The 20,628-nt window shown below is 41.9% G+C and overlaps 1 protein-coding gene across 2 annotated transcripts in view; it reads left to right on the top strand.

The window, feature by feature from the left end:
- Positions 1-20,628, top strand: part of LOC107718694 (band 4.1-like protein 1) — a 107,027-nt gene that overhangs the window by 10,757 nt on the left and 75,642 nt on the right. For both annotated transcript variants that reach the window (XM_016525885.1, XM_016525884.1), the window contains exon 2: positions 20,374-20,477. The gene's annotated coding sequence lies outside the window, so the exon portion shown is untranslated. The remainder of the gene's footprint in view (positions 1-20,373; positions 20,478-20,628) is intronic.

Raw genomic sequence — 20,628 nt, 5'->3', positions numbered from 1 at the left:
GCTGAGGCAGCGAACAGACTAAAATTGTGGTGTTCTCAGATGGAGCTTGCTGACGAGTTTAGAGAGGTGTGAATCTCTCGTATTCATCAGCGGCTGACGAGAGTAGCCTGCTGGATGAGGATGTGGTGTCTCTCACATTCTCTGATACAGCAGGAAGTGATCTGCTGTCTTCCAGCCAGGGTGAGCAGGATGTTGCTGGTCAGGGCGAAGAAGGGAATTCTGAGCCTTCTCAGCCTACCTGCCCCGCATATGAGGAACTGCTGGAGGTTATGGATTGTGTTACTGAGAGGCTAGAGCTTCAATGGAAGCGCGGGAAAGGGGAAGTCACTAGAGGTAGACTCGACGAGCGATTTTTATCCAGATATAACCGCCCAGTTCCCGTGAGCCTCCCAGTCCTTCCTGATCTCCATACAGAGATTGAGAAGCATGGGATAAACCATATTTGGCCTGCATTCATTGGTTCCAGCATGCGAATTAGGCTGATGTTGAGGGGATGTGTGAGCATGGATATGTGTCGATGCCCCCAATCGAGAAGATGCTTGCAAGCTATGTCTTGGCTGCGGTGACATTGACGCTGAAGGCTCCAGCCCTGCCATCCACACCGCTTCAGAGTACATCCCGTTTGAATGGTAGGGCAGCTGGTCAGGCTGGTGCTGCCTTGCACACAATGGTTGTGTTGCAGGCAAATCAGGCAGATCTGCTGAAAGACTTGGAGCAGGGTCAGGATATCTCCCGTGAGGCAGTGGATGAGATGTGCCACACCACAGATCTGGCTCTCAGGTAGGGTTGGACAATGTCTACAAATTGGCATCGGACGATGTCTACAGTGAAACATCGCGATGGACAATGACATCGGCGGGGGCGGGGGGGTGGAGTTAGGAGGTGTGCCCGAAGTGTGAATCCTTAAAAGGGAAAACAATAACGATTCCTAACACCGTGTCTACACCAGACACGAGCGGCGCGGCGCGACAAAATACTATAGAACCACTGATCTATAATAGAGATTCATTATATATAGATCAGTGCATAGAACTCATTATAATCAGTGATGCTGTCTACATTGGATGCGGCGCGACACGACAAATCCCCGACAGTAAACTGCTTCCGTGCTCTATTTATGACGTGCCGACACAAATTTCAAATGATTTTCAACAGTCGCTTTGTCGCGTCCAGTGTAGACAGACTGTCGCTGATGCGGCGCGGCGCAACACGACAACTGTCGCGTCTGGTGAAGATACGGTGTAACGGTTGCCTGTGGTATAATAGCGGCTCCCTGATGCCCGAAATATATATGTAGTATAAAATGATATAACTGCGAGGAAAAATATTATATATATTGAAATATATATTTTCCTCCCATCTAGTATTTATTCCCTTTAGGGGTTCCGCCTACACGTCATTTTCTTTCCGAACACGGTATTGGGATGCGGCGGATTGCGGGGGGTATGGGGGGGATCACGATGCCGGCTCAACATCGTGATGTCTATCAGCCATCGGCGATGGACGATGGCATCGTCTATCGGCCCAACCCTACTCTCAGGGCCACCAACCTGGTGGACATCGAAGAGAAAGAAAAGTGCTTCCTTCTCGTGTTTTGCCTTCCGAATTATTCAGCATATCCGCTAAGATGGTGGTCGATAAATTCAAGGAGGCAAAGCCATGCTCATACAAGTCGTTCATACCACACCGATCCTTGTCAATGCTCAAACACGAGGGGGCACCTGGCCCGTCTTGGTCTGAGGGTCAAAGACAGGGCCAGGTGATAAGCGTCGCAACTCGTGGCCCTCCTCCTCGGAGGAGTAGGTCACAGAGGAGATGTGAGTCAAGGAGAAAGAAGAAGGATTTAAGGGAAGTGATCAAACACAAACTCAGTCAGCAGTCAAGACCTCCACTCTTAGAGCTCTCTAACTTTGGTGAGAGTCATTAGGCTTCCTCTCATTTAAGAGAGTCATCCTGCTGCGGTCTCCACTCTCCAGAGCTCCGCTTAGACAGTGACATTAGTATGTAGGCTCTCCTGTGAGCCTCAGTATCTGTCTCTGGCGTTGAGTGTAGCCTAGTCTCCACCTCGCTTTAGAGAGTCGTTATGCTGAGGCCTCCTCTATTAGAGCTCTGTAACTTTGGTGAGTGTTTTTAGGCTTTCTCTCGTTTAAGAGAGTCATGAAGCTTCCACTCTCTAGAGCTCTGCTTAGAGTATTAGTATATAGGCTCTCTTGTGAGCCTCACTAACTATCTCTGGTATTGAGTGTAGCAGGTCTCCTCTCGTTTTAGAGAGTCGTTATGCTGAGACCTCCACTCTTGGAGCACATGGTAGTGTGGTAGATTAATGTGCTGGAGGTTCTCTGGGAACCTCTTTGGCTATTGATTGGAGTGTTGGTAGACTTCCTATCACCATGAGAGTTCTGAGGCTTCCATGTTGCGGGGCGCCGGAATAGTTAAGCTTCACTCACTTTGTTGAGGCCTCCATTCAGGAGCTTAATAGTCAATGACTGCTGGTGGATTTAGGGTTGTTCGTTCCTTTGTGTTGACTCATGATGGCATGGGTATTCCGTTCCCCATAGCGGCCCCTAGGAGACACAGCGTAGATTCCCTTTCGAAAGGGAATGTCTCAGGTTACGCATGTAACCATGGTTCCCTGAGAACAGGGAACGAGATGCTGTGTCTCTTTGCCATGCCTCAGGTATTCCTGCTTACGCCTGTTCCACAGGTGCCTTTTTATACTTGCTGTCGCACCAGTAGTGACGTCATAGGCTGCCACCTGCCAATGTCAAGTTCATTGTCGCTTTTGCATTCATGCTTCAGACACTGGTCACGCTAAAGATGTTCCCCATAGCAGCCCCTGGTGGACACAGCGTCTAGTTCCCTATTCTCAGGGGAACCATGGTTACATGTGTAACCTGAGATGTCATTGCCTCATAAAAAAAGCAAATGAGTCAGTTGTTGACATTCAGTGACAACACAGAGCTATAAAATGACTGTCTTCACAACAACTACACTGAATTATTTTGCTTCTTAAAATTAATTTTAAGATTTTTACATCTTCACTTATTTTTATTTTTAAATATTCCAAGCTAATTGATTGCTAGTTAATTTTGTTGGGAAGTTCCAGTCTTCCATCCTTTTCTCCAAAATGTGAACATTTTTATTTTTTATTCTTTTATTTAAATTTTTTTATCATATGTTATTCCTCACATAGGAGGTCATGAGCAGATTTTTATTCCAGGACATGTGATAAATGAAATATAAAGAAGATGGATTTTCAAACTTTCAAGTTGTTAAAAGTGCCCCTAAATGAAAAATCACCTGTATGATTTGAATGAGAAGTAGTGAGAATCTGTATGTGTGACTGACAGATGGTGCAAACATTTGCAACTCAAATGTTTTTGATACCAAGCTCTTTGACTGGGAGCACCTGAATGTTGCTGTCACTTCTTAAAATTTTCCAGAGGTGTTTCTAAATGCACTGGTGTTCTTACGGCACTAAAGTACCAAATCTATCATTATGTAAGTGAATTACATATTCTTGTTCTTCTTCTTCTAGTATTGCTCATACTTATTAGATTTTTTTGTGCTATGGAAATGTATACCTCAAACTGTGCATCTTGTTGAACAGAGGTGTGATATTACTATTTTTAAGTGATAAGATTGTTGCATTGTGAATTAAAACAATAATAGATCAAAACAATAGATCTAAATTAGTTAAGCAAATACTAGAAAAGTTGTCAGACAACAACAAAATTGTGAACAATCATCACCCACTTTTACTTTAGCAAATGTAAACATCTAGTTCAATGAATTAGCTTAGCATCATGGAGGGTTGTTTTGTCTGAGGAGGCAGAAGAGGCAGTACTTCTTCTTCTTCTTCTTCATAAAAAAAAAAAAAAAAAAAAAAATATATATATATATATAATAATCACCAGGACAAAAACAAAACAAGAGAAATATGCATATGTATTTCTCAAATATGTAATTGTTTATCCTGAGTAATGTCATAACATACTACACTATTGTATTTTAACTGTTCAGTCAGGTGCATAAAAATTTCATTCATTTAATTTGTCCTTGTGTTGAGAGGGAGCTGAATAAAATTGCACAACAAAGAGCTCTGTTGTGGGATGTGATGAAAGAGTGAAAGAGAACAGAGTGTCAGTTTATCTGCCTTAATGTGGAAAGGAAAAGACTGTCCAGTATCAAGACTGTTTGTCATGCACAATTACAGGCAGATGGCTGATGATAGAACAGTCAGAAACAGTCTTCAAGTATGATTTCATTGCACACTGGTTTACTAGAAAAATTTTGTATTTTTTTAACAATGTCAAGATTGTTTTAGGGGAATGTGTCTTAAAATAAATAGTTGGAAAAATGAAAATTCTGCCATCATTTACTCATCCTATAATGTTGTTTTAATCTATATGCAATTCTTTTTTCTCTGAAACACAAAAGTACAAGAAGTATCATTAAACAGTTATTTTCAATATCACAGCTGTCCAGCTCCGAAAAGAACCAAAATGCACCATTAGTGTAGTTCAAATAACACTGGCATTATATTTCAGCAATACTGTTATTGTCACGATCTCCAGCTGGAGTGCCCATGAACTCCACCAGAGGGCACTCCACCCCTGACTCTTGCCACTCTCACAGACTACATTTCCCATAATCCTTTGCCGAACTCATCATCACTTATTGCATTCACCTGTGTCTTGTTACCTCCATCAGTCTCACCCTATTTATAGCCCGGTTATCCATTCATTCATTGCTCATTATTTTCTAGCCTGTAGCGTTCCTAGTTCCCATGTTTCCCATGTTTTCTTTCTGCCTTGTTGCCTTGGCTTGGCTTGCCTTGCCTTGCCTTGTTTTGACCCTGGACTGTTTCTGGTTTCTGTTTACTGCCTGCCCTGACCCTTGCCTGTTTTGTGGATTACTCATTTGTCTCGCCCTGGATTATACCTGTTTGCTGGTGTTTGGCCCTGCCTGTTTTGACCACTCTGTTAAATAAAGCCTGCACTTGGATCCTCAACTCCGTTGTCACGCCTCGACGTTACAGAATACTGAGCCACACCCGGATCCAGCAGCTTTGTGAGTGTTTTCATACCAGCAAACATAAATCCAGCAGCACAAATTATGTGTCTCCGTCAAGGAGATCGGCCCATCGAGGACTACGTAATGGACTTTGTTGAGCTGGCTCATTTGACCAACATGATGAGGTATGCCTCATGATCTTTTTTCGAGGAGGGCTGTCTGAGCCACTTAGTTTGATCATGCCATTGCACAAACCTCACTGGACTTTGGAATTTTATATTGATATAGCCTTACAATTAAGTGGTTCTCAACTTACCGTGGGAGTTATGGAGGAGGAGCGCAGTTCTCCCACAGTGTCCACCACTCCAGAATCCCATCGTATCATGGCCGACAGCCCAAAGTCTCTGCACAAGAGGACCGACAGCCCCGAGCCTATCCACAATATGACCGCCGTTCCAAAGTCTCGTCCAGTAATGGCTGCTGTTCCAGAGTCTCGTCCCGTCATGGCCGCCATTCCAGAGTTTCCTCACGTCATGGCAACTTTTCCCAGTGCCTCAAGGTCAGTTCCAAGGCGTCCGAGACTGGCATCTAGTGTGGAGGATCTTCCGCTGATGTCGGCCAGAGCAGCGGGCATCCCAAGGGCCTCAGCACTAGTCATCACCGAGACTTTTCCCCTGGACTCAGTGCTCCCTGTAATGGCAGTCGCCATTCTATGTGTTTGGGCCATACACACCACCGCAGTTTCCCCAGAGGTGGCAGCCTCCGCTGCAGAACCTCCCGAGGCAGTAGCGTCTGCTCCAGTCCTCGAATCAGTACGAGAGCCTGCTCCAGTCCTTGAGTCCGCACCAGTTCCCTCGTCACGGCCAGGAGTGCCATTTCCTGTTCCAATGACTCCAGTTCCCTCATCACGGCCAGGAGTGCAGTTTCCTGTTCCTATGACTCCAGTGAGTCCAGCTCCTCCCGAGGTGGTGGCTTGCGCTGCAGAACCTCCTGAAGCGGCAGCGTCCGCTCCAGCTCCTCCCGAGGTGGTGGCTTACACTGCAGAACCTCCAGAAGCAGCGGCGTCTGCCTTTGAACTCTCTGCCTGTCCAGCTACGAGGCCGACTGTGAACTCTCTGACTGTCCTGTTACGGCCAAGGAGGCCATTTATGAACTCTCTGCCTGTCCAGCCACGTCCAAGATGGCCGTTGATGAACTCTCTGCTTGTCCTGTTACGGCCGCAGTGGCCATTGTTAAACTCCCTATGCTCTCAGTTCCAGTTCTGCCTGATCCGCCTTGGTTTTCTCCCGCACCATCAGCTCCACTGAAGTGGTCCTCCGTTCCGTCTGCACCGCCGTGGAGATCTTTGATCTCATATGCTCTGCTGTGGTGGCCGTCTGCTCCGCCGTGGGGATCTTCAGTCCTGTCTGCTCCACCCTGGTGGTCTTCTGTTCCGCCCTGGCTTCCTGCTCTGCCGGCTCCGCCCTGGTTTCCTGCTCCGATCTCCAGCTGGAGTGCCCATGAACTCCACCAGAGGGCACTCCACCCCTGACTCTTGCCACTCTCACAGACTACATTTCCCATAATCCTTTGCCGGACTTATCATCACTTATGGCATTCACCTGTATCTTATTACCTCCATCAGTCTCACCCAATTTATAGCACATTTATCCATTAATTCATTGCTCAGTATTGTCTAGCCTGTAGCGTTCATAGTTCCTGTGTTTCCCGTGTTTTCCTTGTTCCTTGTCGCCTTGCCTTGTTTTGACCATGGACTGTTTCTGGTATCTGATTGTTTACTGCCTGCCCTGATCCTTGCCTGTTTTGTGGATTACTCTTTTGTCTCGCCCTGGATTAAACCTGTTTGCTGATGTTTGACCTTGCCTGTTTTGACCACTCTGTTAAATAAAGCCTGCACTTGGATCCTCAACTCCGTTGTCATGCCTCCACGTTACAGTTATGGCTCCAATGACATCAAACCTAGCAGCATTAATGCAGTTTTTTTTTTTATCTGTGTGATGGCAAATATTATTTCAAAGCTTTGATTGAGGGAATAATTATAAGTGAATATATTTATTAAATAAAAGTTTAAGTCAAGTCAAGTCACCTTTATTTATATAGTGCTTTTAACAATACAGATTGTGTCAAAGCAACTTTACAGCATTAAATAGGAAAATAGTGTGTCAATATTGCAAAATGACAATAGTAAACAATCAAATTTCAGTTAAAGGCAGTTCATCAATGAATTCAGTGATGTCATCATCCAGCTCAGTTCAGTTTAAATAGTATCTGTGCAATCAAGTCGACGATATCGCTGGAAATTAAGTGTCCCCAACTAAGCACTCCATCGGTGACAGAATGGAGAAAAAACCGTGGGAGAAACCAGGCTCAGTCGGGGGGTCAGTTCTCCTCTGGCCAGACGAAATCTTAAAAATCTTTAAATCTTAATGGCTTAAGGAGACTCAATAGCTCATATTGGAATATAGTAAATATAGTAAAATTAAACAAGTGCATATCCGATGGACAATTTAGTATACCATGAAGCCAGGGGTGACGAGTCATCATGCACAAAAACAACTGATGTTTAATAAGAAGTTGAGTGGTTCTTCAACAAACTTAAAGCTGATTTATACTTCTGCGTCAAACTTACTCCGTAGCTACGTCATAGGCTGTCTAGCACACGTAGCCTACGGCATAGCCTGACGTGCACCTCTGCGATATCGTTGCATTTCCTCGTATACATTTCTGCTTGCAACATAACTACAGTGAAAACAAAGATGGACCAACAACTCAAGCTGCAACAAAATTCGCTGTCTATTTGCCACCATCACTGCTGATATTTCTCTGACAACTCCTTCTTTGGCTTTTGCCTTGATACTGTGGGTTACACCAGCAACCTTCCTGTGGAAACTAGTGGTCTGGATGTGTAATTGCACGTCAACATGGACAACGACGCAGAAGTATAAATGAAAACCGACACATAGCCAACGATGTAGGTCTGATGCAGAAGTATGAATCAGCCTTTAGTACATGCTATTTTTGAACATGAATCATTCTTGTTGGCATAATTAACTGGGCAGTGAATCCATAGTTCCCAGGATGCTTTGCAAGGGACAGCATTAGGAGACTAAATTTAAGGATTAAGTGTTCTTTTATGTGTTTTTCAGTAAAGGGAAAGACATGTTAGTGTTTAATGTTCAATGTTCAGTTATGTTGGACATTTAGATTTTGCAGAAGAGTTACCATTATGCAGAAGAGTGTCGCCTGTGCTTAGGCTGTTGATTCACTCATTGAATAATAGCTATTCTAATGTCAGTATTGGCATCAGTCTGTTCTTATTTGTTCATTATATACATTGTGTGTGCAATTGAGGAACAAAGCTCTCAAAAGCAAACATGTGCCTTATGTACACATAATATGCAATAGTAACATGCAACAATAGATGTTTGTTACATTTATATTTAGCATATGCTTTTTTCCAAAGTGACAGTGTATTCAGCTGTCTGTCTGTTAATGCAGGTTGGTGCTTTCAAATACAGTAGTCAACATCTGAAGTGGTTAAAAAAATGTCATCAAAGATAAGAACAGGTATAGTTCAAAATTCATGTATAACATGTAAGTCTGCTAATAATCAATGTTGTCATCAATGGAATTTCATGCCTCATCACTTTTAATGGTGTGCCCAGACATGATTGTTTGTCACAAGGTGTAAAGTGGCTTGTCACACATTCGTGAAGACAAGAGTGCACCGAAAAACTGTTGGTTGTTCAGTACTTCTGTGATTCACCTGAAGTCACAATGGACGAGAAATGCCTCTTAAATATTATTGCCTGCAGTGCAGCAGTGTAGTGCTTTTGGAGTGCCTCAAGGAGCCAGCACATTGGTCATAATGGTGATACACTGGATACTGTACTGTCTGTACTGTAGTCACTCTGTGTGGAGCGTCAGAGCTTGAAGCAGGACCCAAAACAGGAAAGAAAGCTTTTTCAGTTCAACAAAACAAGATGTTATTGCACATGTTACAGCAGATCAAAAATCTGAGTTCGTACTGTAAAACAAACATGAATTGCATGGTTTAACAAATGCGACAAACAAGTCATAAACAAGAAACAACAAACGTTATGCATTGAGACAACCAGTCAGTAGTCACTGTACCACCTCTGACATTGATCACAGCCTCACATCGCCTGTGCATGCTTGAGATGAGGTTTTGGATGTTCTGCTGAGGGATGGCTTGCCATTCTTCCAGCAACGCTGTTCGCAACTCCACACGGGTTCCTGGAGGGACCTGGCATGCTCGCACTCTTGACTGTAGCTGCTCCCAAATGTGTTTAATTGGGTTCAAGTCGGGTGACCGGGCTGGCCACTCCATCCAACATTTTGTGGCACATTTCTCTCCCCAGGGTGACGCCAGACCCTATTACGCCTGTCTAGGAAGTTCACGCAGAACCGGGACTCATCTGTGAAGAGCACTGTACCCCACTCATTCAGTGTCCACCTGCAGTGTTCTGTGGTCCACTGCAGACGTGCCAGTTTGTGTGCTCTGGAAAGAGGCACCCTCACAGCTGGTCTTTTGGCTCTTAAGCTAACTTCATGAAGTCATCTCCTTACAGTCTGAGTGGACACTCGCGCCCCTGTTTCATCCTGAAGGTCATTTCACAGGCTGACTGCAGGCATGAAACGATTTCTGCGGGCATGCATGGTAAAGTATCAGTCTTGATTTGGTGTTGTGACCCGTTGTCTGCCTCCACCATGCCATCTACTCACACTACCAGACCTTCTGAACCTGTTCTAGGCTCTGGCAATGACACTTTGAGACGTCCCCACTGCGTCTGCAACTTCACGCGGAGTAATGCATCCTTGCAACATCCCAATGGCCCCGTTGAATCAGAATCCTGCAATCTCACTAAACGTGGCATTTTCAGTGCTTTCTGACCTCAAGTGAAGCTTTCAGAGCCTTAAATGATGACCAGTTCCCAATTACGGACACCTGTGAAAGGTCAATTGGTACCTAATGACAAACAATCATGTCTGGAGACCATCAAAAGCCATGAAGGATGACATTTCATTAAAGACAACATTGACTAATAACAGACTTAAATGTTATGCATGAATTGTTAAAGAAACACAATTTGGTTTTTGGACAACTTTGATGAAAGGTTTTGACCCACTTCAATTGTTGACTAGTGTATATTCATCTGGTTATTAAAAGCTCAGATGAATCTACAGTCTGAATCATTTTAAAGTTTTGATAAACATGATCCTTTTCAGAAAGCAAGAAAGCTTATTAATTGTCGCGTGTCCTTTATGTATTGATGTCTAATTTTTCCGTCTGTCTTATAACAATCCAAAGAGAAAGGAAAACTTGAAATCGCATCATATGACCCCTTTAATAGCAATACTCAACCTGTTGTCTTGGCTGACCCTGCAGCATTTGTGTCTAGGTCTTTTTTGTTGTATAGATTATGTTAGCATATTTATCTCTGCAAACTGTAATAAACATCTGAATGTGGCATGATTAAAGGCACTATCCGGCAATTTATTATGCAACTGCTGAGGTACTTTAGGTGTTCTTATTCGTAGATGATGTCGACACATGCTAGTGCATGAGAAATTGAGCTTTGTCCTTCGGGAAGGAGAACCACAGAGCTGCAGCCCTCTTCTGCCTTACCTCTGAGTCAGCACATTTAGGAGCTAGGCCATTTTTGTATTTGCCTCAACCCTGTAATTTCTTCTTTCTCCATCTTCCTTATCACTCGTTGAAAAAAAAACAACTTTTTTTTTCCATGGCTGCAGCTGCAGACTGTGATTTGTGTGTTGCTGACATCTATGCTTTCCTGCATGACTTATTATCTGAGCTTTTTTAGCATGTTGTTTGCATGTTTCTGGAAGAGGCAAACAGCTGCAGAGGTACACACAGTTGTCTTTGATTTTGAGAATCAATGAGATGTTATTTTAACTTCTTATATGAATATTTCCAACTCTATTTAGATTGGATAAACATGTTCATAGTAGAAATTGACCGATAATTGGCTTTGCCGATATATATATTTTTTATATATATAAGCATTTTTTTCATAATCGGATATTGGTTTTGTAATATTGGACCCACAGGTAAATTGTGAGAATTGCGCGCTGTAGCCCTTATCTAGATTTTAACAAGATACACTTATTTAAAACTTACTAACTTTACTGTATAACAAATATTTCACTAATAAATAATTAAATAATTAAAGTTCTGTGGAAATCATTTATTTAATTAATGATTTAATTAATTATCTGCATAAATGCCTAAATAAAAATAGCTCTGGCAGCAGGTGCTTCATAATCTAGACCGACAAAAACATTATTAAGAATTCTCATAACATGGCCAGTTAAGATGGACTCTGTAACTGCAAAGATATATTTGCTGTTTCGTTTATTTCCTGACAATGTAAGTCTATACTCATTCAAGCAAAGTTGATTATTACTTCACTGTTTAGCCTATTAAACAACACATGTAGTTCAAAACAAATTACCCCACTTACGCAAAGTTGATAGACTCCCTTGTCATTCATTTTAATGCTCTCCATTTGAAAACATTACATTTACTTTGCCTATTGTTAATATTAGTGTCGCTACTGCTGTTGTTATAAATAAATAGATGCAATGTTTTTATTGTTTAATATGGAGATGAAATTTTGGTAAATAGATTTCCAATCTAATCAACAATTCTATAACAAACACAACATTTAAACGTAAAATTATGTCCTGATATAGCTTTTGTAGCAACTTCACCACCATCTTGAAGTACTATAACCTGTGACGTCACAGGGTTGGTTGACAAAGTAAGGCAATCGAGATATATGGGGGAAAAAAATTTAAGATATTGTGTCCACAAATTAAGAATTGAATCCCACAACTTATTAATTTGTTCTCCTATTTTAGTTAAATCATGGGAAAATTGTACTAATTAGTTCCTTCATTTTATTTTAGCAAGGAATGGAATTATTGAAATGTGGTCACAAATGAATAAGTTGTAGGAATTAATTAACAAGTTGTAGGAATGAATGATTAATACCTATTTTTTCTGCTATCAATTTTTTCCATCATGTGCGGGGCTGCATAGCACATTTCACACACACCAATAAATCAGTTTGGCTTTTCCTAGTAGAGCAGCATCCAATATAATTATATTTTCTGACCATGTACAAACAGTGTCACATGCTTTCAAATATTGGGAGAAAGCATAATGTTATGAGACAAGAGATGGGCTCTGCAGCCATCTCAAGAGGAATTATCTTTGTGGAGAAACATAATTAAACTTGACTTATTTCCAAAATTTCTATTGCTTTCCATGTTCTTTGCATTGGACTTTTTGTATTGTTTCTATTTTAAAGTTCTTTCAAAGTTTGAATCAGATTAAAAGTGTACTTTGTACAATGTGAATTATTTGCATAAATATTGAAATTAAAAATGAATTTTACAGTGGTAAAGCAAAGGTCAAGAGAGTCATAAACTAAACTGCGGTAAACATGAATTATGTCATCTTCAGTCTGCTTTTCTGTGAAAATTCTTCTGTATGAATGGCTTCTTAAAAGCAGGCAGAAACTTTTTAAAATGATTCACCCATAATTACCATCTCAAAAGATCCATTTTGTTGCCATAGAGGTTTGTTAGCTTTAAAGGTCATCTTTCACACACTTTCATACTGTAGCCATACAGTCTAAAACATCCCAGACTGAATTACCTATATATGAAGATACAAGAATCCATAGCTGAACTAAGGATATTTGATTTTAGTCAAGGATTGTGGTATTTCAGCTTCGAAGAGCCACTGGAGTTCCTTTAGCTATAAAGTGCCATAGTTAAAGGAACACTCCACTATTTTTGAAAATAGGCTCATTTTCCAACTTCCCTAGAGTTAAACAGTTGAGTTTTACCGTTTTCGAATCCATTCAGCCGATCTCCGGGTCTGACGGTAGCACTTTTAGCTGTTTAGTAACGGTCTAATCAGATTCAATGATCTATGCTAAGCTACAGCTAAAAGTGCTACCTCCAGACCCGGAGATCGGCTGAATGGATTCGAAAACGGTAAAACTCAACTGTTTAACTCTAGGGGAGTTGGAAAATGAGCCTATTTTCAAAAATAGTGGAGTGTTCCTTTAAAGGTGTCTGACCATCTCGTTGTATTTACATTTATTCATATATCAGCAGATCTTGGCATGCTCACTATTATGGTATAATTGAATACAGCACACAGAAATGGTTTTGCTTTGATCTCAATTCCCACTGATAGTGCCCCAAAATTGAGAAAAGGCCATTTTGATTGGATATGATCAACTATGAGCACTGTTTTGAGAAAAACAAAACTACTCTCTAGGTCTCTGGGATCGTACCACAGGCTCCAAACAGGTTAGACTGGTTTCTCCTGGGGTGTAGTATGCTGCCAATTAAATTGTAATTATGTTTCTTTCCACATATATCAGTATTTTAGGATTATATAAAGCATTGTAATACATGCTGAAATTCAGTATGCCTTTTCTAAGGATGGGAATTGTAAAGAATTTGAAGGTGATGACATTTCTTTTTATTTTAAACTTCTTTCTCCTAGCCAAGCAGAGACAACTATGAGTGTTGTAGGTTCATGTCTCTAAAAAGTACATAGCCTGCTTGTAGCTTGAACAGTAGAGCATGGCTTTAGCAGTGCCAAGATGGGTTTGATTCCCAGGGAATGCCCAAAAACTGATAAAATGCATTTCTTGAAAGCAGTGTTAGTTGCTTTGGATGAAAATGGCCAAATAGCCTGAATTTGGGGATTCTTCAATTAACAGGTTCCTCAATGATTCCATTAATAATTCTTGTAGTATTTTTGAAGAACTGATTTAATTCTCACAGGCTGATTTACACATCGATTACACTGATCTCATTACCCTTAAGTAAACAAACTGATAACTCATCAGTTTCAAGACTGATTTGTAAAAATAATTTAGAAAGAGTCATGAGAGCTTCATTAAAATGAAACGGCTCATAAGAGCCAAAATAGAATGACTGCACTATATGTGTGTTGCTGCTTGTAAACCAGAAAGAATAATACAATAGATGTCTTAATTTAGCTTGCAAACGCTCAGGTAAAACATAATTTCTTTTGCGTGGCACTGCAGATTGAGCTAATTAGATCTGACAGATAAAATTGTGCATTGACTTTTGTCATTGCAAATGTGACAAAACTTTACAGTTTCATTTATGTTGTCATTGTTATGGCTAATTAACATTTGTTTTCCTTTGTTGTCATTCAACAGAACAACAGGACCTTTGTCTGACTCAAACAACAATCAAAAATATTAACAAAACAGATTGAAATAAAGAAATTTTTAAAAAAATTTTTTAGGCAAGATGAGTACTTGGATTAGAATAAATAAATACCAAAACAAGTGAATATGCGTCTCAAACAGTGATCTTTGATAATACTTTAGTCGCTATGATTACAGATGATAAAATACAGGCTTGACTTGGGTAGCACATTCATACAGACAGTACTCAAGCTGTTGTTGTAAGCTGCTGTGTGAACAAGACATTTCGAGACTCACACCTGTAAGTAAATGTGTTTATCAATCCCAAAAACTGACAGTGTAAACATGTTACGGCACAAGATTTATCATTTAAAAAGCTTAGTTAAATATATTTTAATATATCATGTGTTGATCAATGAGGAACTCTTGTTTATAGTTTATAACCATGAACTCAACTGTATTAGCCAAGTCCCTCTTGTGGATTCATGCACAATCAAGTGGGGAACTCAGGTTTATAACCATGAATCTTATTGTATCAGCCAACTGTGGATTTCTGCACAGTCAAATGCTTTTTGGGTGGGAAAAAAAAATGACATGTAGTTTTATATACATGCCAGCAGTATGTTCTGAAAATTCACTTAAATGACAGAGTGATGGTTGTTATTGTTCCACATAGTTCTACCAAATCTTCTGTCAGCAGAGAAACCTGCCTATTTGCTCTGAGAACACACACCACTAACTGGGTGAACGCATGTGAAAGCAGACACGTTTTCTCACACATGATCCTCAGCATGCAAAGATGCCTTGTGGGGCTACACGCCCTGTCTCTTCTGCTGGAACGCACATATATATATATATATATTTATGTGTGTGTGTGTATCAATCAGAGGCAAGGGAGGCAGTGCCTTCTCAAAGTATTGGATGAGAAAAAATTTGTAGTACAAAAATAAAACAAAGCCAATATTACAAAATATAACATTAAAACGTTTATAAATCACTCGTTTTTCTAAAGAAACATTGCCCAACAGCGACACCAGCAGGTAAAGTTACAGCGGGAGTCCGCGTCTCTCTCTCTCTCCTTCCCTGAGCCCATTGAGTTTTAACAGACCCCCTAAAGTGTGTGGTGAGTTTGGTGGGGGGTAATTGAGAATGAATGGGGAAAAATCATGTGAGAGGAGGCAATGCCTTCATCGCGATATGATTGGATATGACTGGTTATGTTCGGCTGTGATTGGTTTGTGCGATAAATTCCACCTCTTGTGCTCGTGTGCGTTCCGCATTCAGGAATCAGTCTGAATGAACAGCATAATGGCGTTAATGGGGAGACTAATTTAAAAAAGTCAGTAAACAACTCACACACTTAGATATAACCTCTTTGTTACGTCAACATAAGACTTAAAATGGCCTGAAAACATGATCTTTGGGCGTATTTAGTGAGTAATCAGCTTGGTGAAATTTAGTTTAGTTAGCTTGGTGGTATAAATCTCTGTCTGTGACCACTATTTACCGAGCTTTGATGACTGATGATCCGAAAAATAAAAAAAAATGTTAAAAGTTAACTATTAAAAAGAATAGCTGAACATAATTTCACAAATAAAATATAGCCTATTGTTTAAATTGTTACTGCCTTGAGTTATTATTAGTTATTATCTTACTGTCTCAATTGTTAAGATTTTTTGAAGGCATATTAGCTTCTTGTCAATCCACCAGTTCACATTTACAACTGCATGTTTGCTAGTAGATGATTTTCGCATTGGTCTGAACAAAAACTGCAGATGGGCTGATTGAAACTTTTCTCAAGGCAGTCGGTTCCCTTCAGAGATACATTCAAATAAAAACACTCTTGCCGCATTTTTACTTTGAAAAGTGCAGCACTCATATTTATTAAAAGAAATCCATTTGAAGTTTAATCGTCACATTCAGCCATAACGATTCTTTTCTGTCCATCCCCAAATTTAAAACCTTTTGAAATTAAAATTAGGAATTTATATAATTAGCACTAGACCCCATCCCCCCACCCCCACCCAGTACCGCCCCTGGCGGTAACCATAAGATAGCCTGTCGGACAGGGCGGTGATACATTTTGGTAGCCTAACTGGAAGACACAATAGTCCCGGGACGTCGGGCTAGCAATTTTGCAAGCCCTGCAAACATTGCTAGGAAGACTTTCCAGAGTTTGTGCGCTAAATTGGAAAAGCATTTACCGCTCGATTTTGATATTCCAGGTATTAAATTGGAAGAGCCTCTACCGCTCGATTTTGTATTCCAGGTATTAAACTGGCCAGAATTTTGAGACTGCCATACATGTGAAAGACTATAATGCGATAAGAGCTCGCTCAGGTTTTGAGAAGCTAAACCATTTAGAGCTTTGTAAGTAATGTATGCAATGTTCAATAGGGAGCCAGTGCAGTGTTGACAGAACCGGGCTAATATGGTCATACTTCCTGGTTCTTGTGAGAACTCTAGCTGCTGCATTATGGACCAGCTGGAGTTTATTAAGTTTGCAGTACAACCACCTAGTAAAGTTTTACAGTAATGTAGACTTGAGGCCATGAACGTATGAATTAACTTTTCTGCATGTCATTGAGAGCATATGTCATAATTTAGATGTATTTTTAAGACTGAAAATGTGGTTTTATAAATGCAAGAGATGTGGCTTTCAAATGAAAGATTGCTTTTAAATAACACACCCAAATTCCTAACTGACGATGAAGACTTGACAGAGTAGCCATCAAGTGTTAGAGAGTATTCTAGGTTATTGCATCTTTATGTCTGTTTGTGGGTTTTACAAATATTTAACCAATGAAAAGCATTCAAATGCGCTTAAATGTGACTAAACCTCGTAACACCATTGAATCCTCAAACTGTCAGCAAAACCTCATAACTCCGCCTCTGCCTCCATTCAGAATTAAGTGGCGCGTACAGTCTGAAGACAGATCTCTGCTTGAGACCTAGATGTGCACTCAGATGTGGCTGTTCTAATGACAGACAAAACACACATTGCCGTCAATTACTGGTCAAAAACCTTGAGCTAACTCCATTTGAGCTTGATTTTCATGAAATGTTAATATTGTAATAGCACATGCAAGTGTCTGATCTTATAAAAACCCACAATACCAACTCTGATGATGCGGTGTTTAATTATAAAGAAAATGTCTCCAGGTTACGCATGTAACTATGGTTCCCCGAAGGGAACGAGACGCTGCGTCGAAACGCTACGGCTGGCCGGAGGCCTCAGCCTCAGCGCACCACGGAGGAAACGTGTAAGAAGAGGGTGTCTTCCTACTGAATGGCCACCGAGAGGGGCGTGGTAGGCCGCAATGGCCGCCACGAAGACCTCTAGGGTGGAGTGGGTCAACCCTGCGGCTAAACAGGCCTGCAGGAACTCCAGAACTGTACCAAACGGGCGTTAGCCCATGGCATCCAGCCCCAGTGGAGCTGGATGAGTCCGAGAGAGAACCAGAGAGGACCGTGCGATATCATCTGAGTCGCAGACAAGTCCTCCTGAGCCTGGCCAAAGACTCTCCAAGTCTGCTTCACCCCTCGGGGTGAGGCATCTATTCCCCGGACCTCGGCCCCTGCCTCGACAGGATGTCTGCCCCCACATATATAAAAGATCACTGCTGTGTTGTCGGTGCGCACCAACACATAGCGATCTCTTAGGCCTGGGAGGAAGTGTTTCAAAGCTAGAAACACGGCCAGCATCTCCAGTCAACTTATGCGCCACGTGAGATGGCGGCCACTCCTGACCGCTCCCAACTGGTGAAAGATGCATCTGTCGCTAGCATATGCGACGACCAGGAGCTCCCAGCACCAGGCCCTGACATAAGAACCAAGGTTTCCTTCACATGTCTAAGGCACGTAAGCACCGCCGCATGACCTTGAGCATGCGAAGCAGGTTTCCCCTCAGGGAGAACCCCTTGGTCCTAAGCCACCACTGTAGGGGTCTCATGTACAGCAGGCCAAAAGTAACCACGTTGGACGCGGCTGCAATCAGACCCAGCAGTCTGGAACTGCTTGACAGCCCGCGTCACCTGCTAGGAAGACTCGACTGATAGAACCAGAGCCTGCTCAGGGCAGGACTGACATACTAAGGGAACCAGTCTCACGAGACTGGCCTCTGGTGCACTTAGAGCGGCTAGCTCGGTGCCCTGAAGCGGCGAACCAGCAGGGGACGGCCATACTAGCTGCTCTAGAGACCTCCGTGGGCGGTCCGCAGAACTGCCTTCCGCTAGAAGCCTTCGGCCTGGGAGCGCCACTGTGACTCTATACTCTGCGGAGTACGAGAAGTGACGCCCCCAGAATGAGGAGCTTGAACACGGTAGGTTGAGACTGCTCCCGCCCAGCAGCCCCTGCTGACCGCCTCAACCTCCTCAGAGGAAGAGAGGTAAACAGGTGCTCTTACTCGAGAAATTTTTATCCCAAGAGCCCCTGTATATCTAACTCTTTTATTTTTCTCATAGTCAGACAAATACTTCATTTTATTCCTCAGAATCAAATGCAATCAAACAACCAGACGAGTAGACACGGTCTGGTGTAGTAAGATTAATTTCAAAAATCGAAAATTATATATCTAACTTCTCATAGTCAGATAAATACCTCATTTAATTCCTCAGAATTAAATGCAGCCAAACAACCAAATGAGTAAACACGGTCTGGTGTGGTAAGATTCACATCAAAAACTGAAAATGATGTAATACACACGTTGCCTCGGCAGCGCGTGAGCCACTTGGTCACACAAAAAATATCAATCTCCTCGGAGAAAATAGCAGCGAACTCTCACTCAGAGGGGGAAGAAACCGCAGCTCGGGCTTCCGAGCCTCGAGAGCGAGCGCTGGATCTAAGGAAGACAGGCGGAGCGTCGAGCCCTCTCACCGGGGGGAAAGAACCGCAGCGTGGGCTTCCGAACCCCGAGAGCGGGCGATGGATCTGGTAGGTAAGGAAGAAGATAGGGACTCGCCCGTCTACATTCCCTCCTCCGGATCCATATGCGAACCCCACGAGCACAGCCGCCGCTCCGCCTCAGCGAAAGCGGGGCCGGCGCCGCGAGAAACGTGCAGACTCCACTGACACACACAGAGCGCTTGCTGAATGACAGAAAACAAGCGCACCGCACCGCAAGTTTCACCGCACGTGCTTTTATGCTTCCTGGTCCGTCCGTCACCCCGCCCGTGACGTCTCGCCCATCCATTGGACTGATTACACATGTGATTCAGAGCGTGGTCACGCTGGAGGCGTTCCCGTAGCGTTTCGATGCAGCTCGAGTTCCTGAAGGGGAACACATTTTTGTTTGTTTGTTTTTACATTTCCTGAAAGTGGTAGTGGTTTTGGACATACAAGGTTTCCGCCCGAATGCGGTTATGTAAATTTGTTGTTTTATCATACTACTTTTAATATAATATCCAGTTTTAATATGCCATTTGAAGCAATGCAATTTTGCTATATTTCAGTGCTTAGTAGTGTGCCGTGAGATTTTTTACTCATCAAAACTATGCTGTGGTTAAAAAAGGTTGGGAAACACTGCACTACAGTATTGTTTATTTACTAACACTTTCCAAGAGTTTGTGAACTCTGCCAGTGTCACTCAGTTACTTTCTGTAAACAGCATGTGGCACACTTGAGTGTATGTTTATAGAGTTTATAGACCCAAATTTGTTTTAGCATGTTCAAGTCAGCCTTTCATGTTCTTCTTGGTCAAGAGTGGCATTCGGCAAGGTGTCTTTAGTGGAGTTAGTTTTGCATCAAATACATTCTTTTTATTTGGTAATCGAGATCTGGCAACAACGCAATTTTCCACTTAGGCAAGCAATTTGTGGACAGCTTTTCTTGTGCATGAAATCACCCACATGCCAACAAACCAATGAGAACCCCAAAATCTTCTTTAATGGGTGTGGGATTTAATGGTTATGTTCATAATGTTTCTTATTGATTGAATGCGCCGCTACAAGTAACTAATCCAAAAATAATGCAAAAATAAAAATAAAAAAGTTATGTATTTGTATTGAAAAGGTAACTTGAATGCAGTTGAAGGTGAAGTGTGTAATCTGCATTTTGGTGGGACCAAATGAAAGTGCAAAAATAATGATTTCAAATTGTTTTTAAACAGGTTTCCCAATTACTCCCCCAACTGCCACTGGTCAGCCAAACAGTAGTCCCGCCCCAAAATCTCTTGTGGCCTGTAGTACAAAGTGGGTTTAACCATCTGTCCAGGTAAGTGTGAGTCTAATGTAATTCTGTATTTTCCCCTTTTTTTCTTTTCTTTTTTCTTTTTTTTTTACAAAAACACAACAGGCAATGGTATCTCATAACAGCACGTACAACCAAATATAAGGTTACTTTTATCTTTAGATATACATGTTCA

Source organism: Sinocyclocheilus rhinocerous, unplaced genomic scaffold, assembly GCF_001515625.1.
Source record: "Sinocyclocheilus rhinocerous isolate Xijiao unplaced genomic scaffold, SAMN03320098_v1.1 scaffold2348, whole genome shotgun sequence".
Lineage (NCBI taxonomy): Eukaryota > Metazoa > Chordata > Actinopteri > Cypriniformes > Cyprinidae > Sinocyclocheilus > Sinocyclocheilus rhinocerous.
This window is presented reverse-complemented; position numbering and strand designations above follow the sequence as displayed.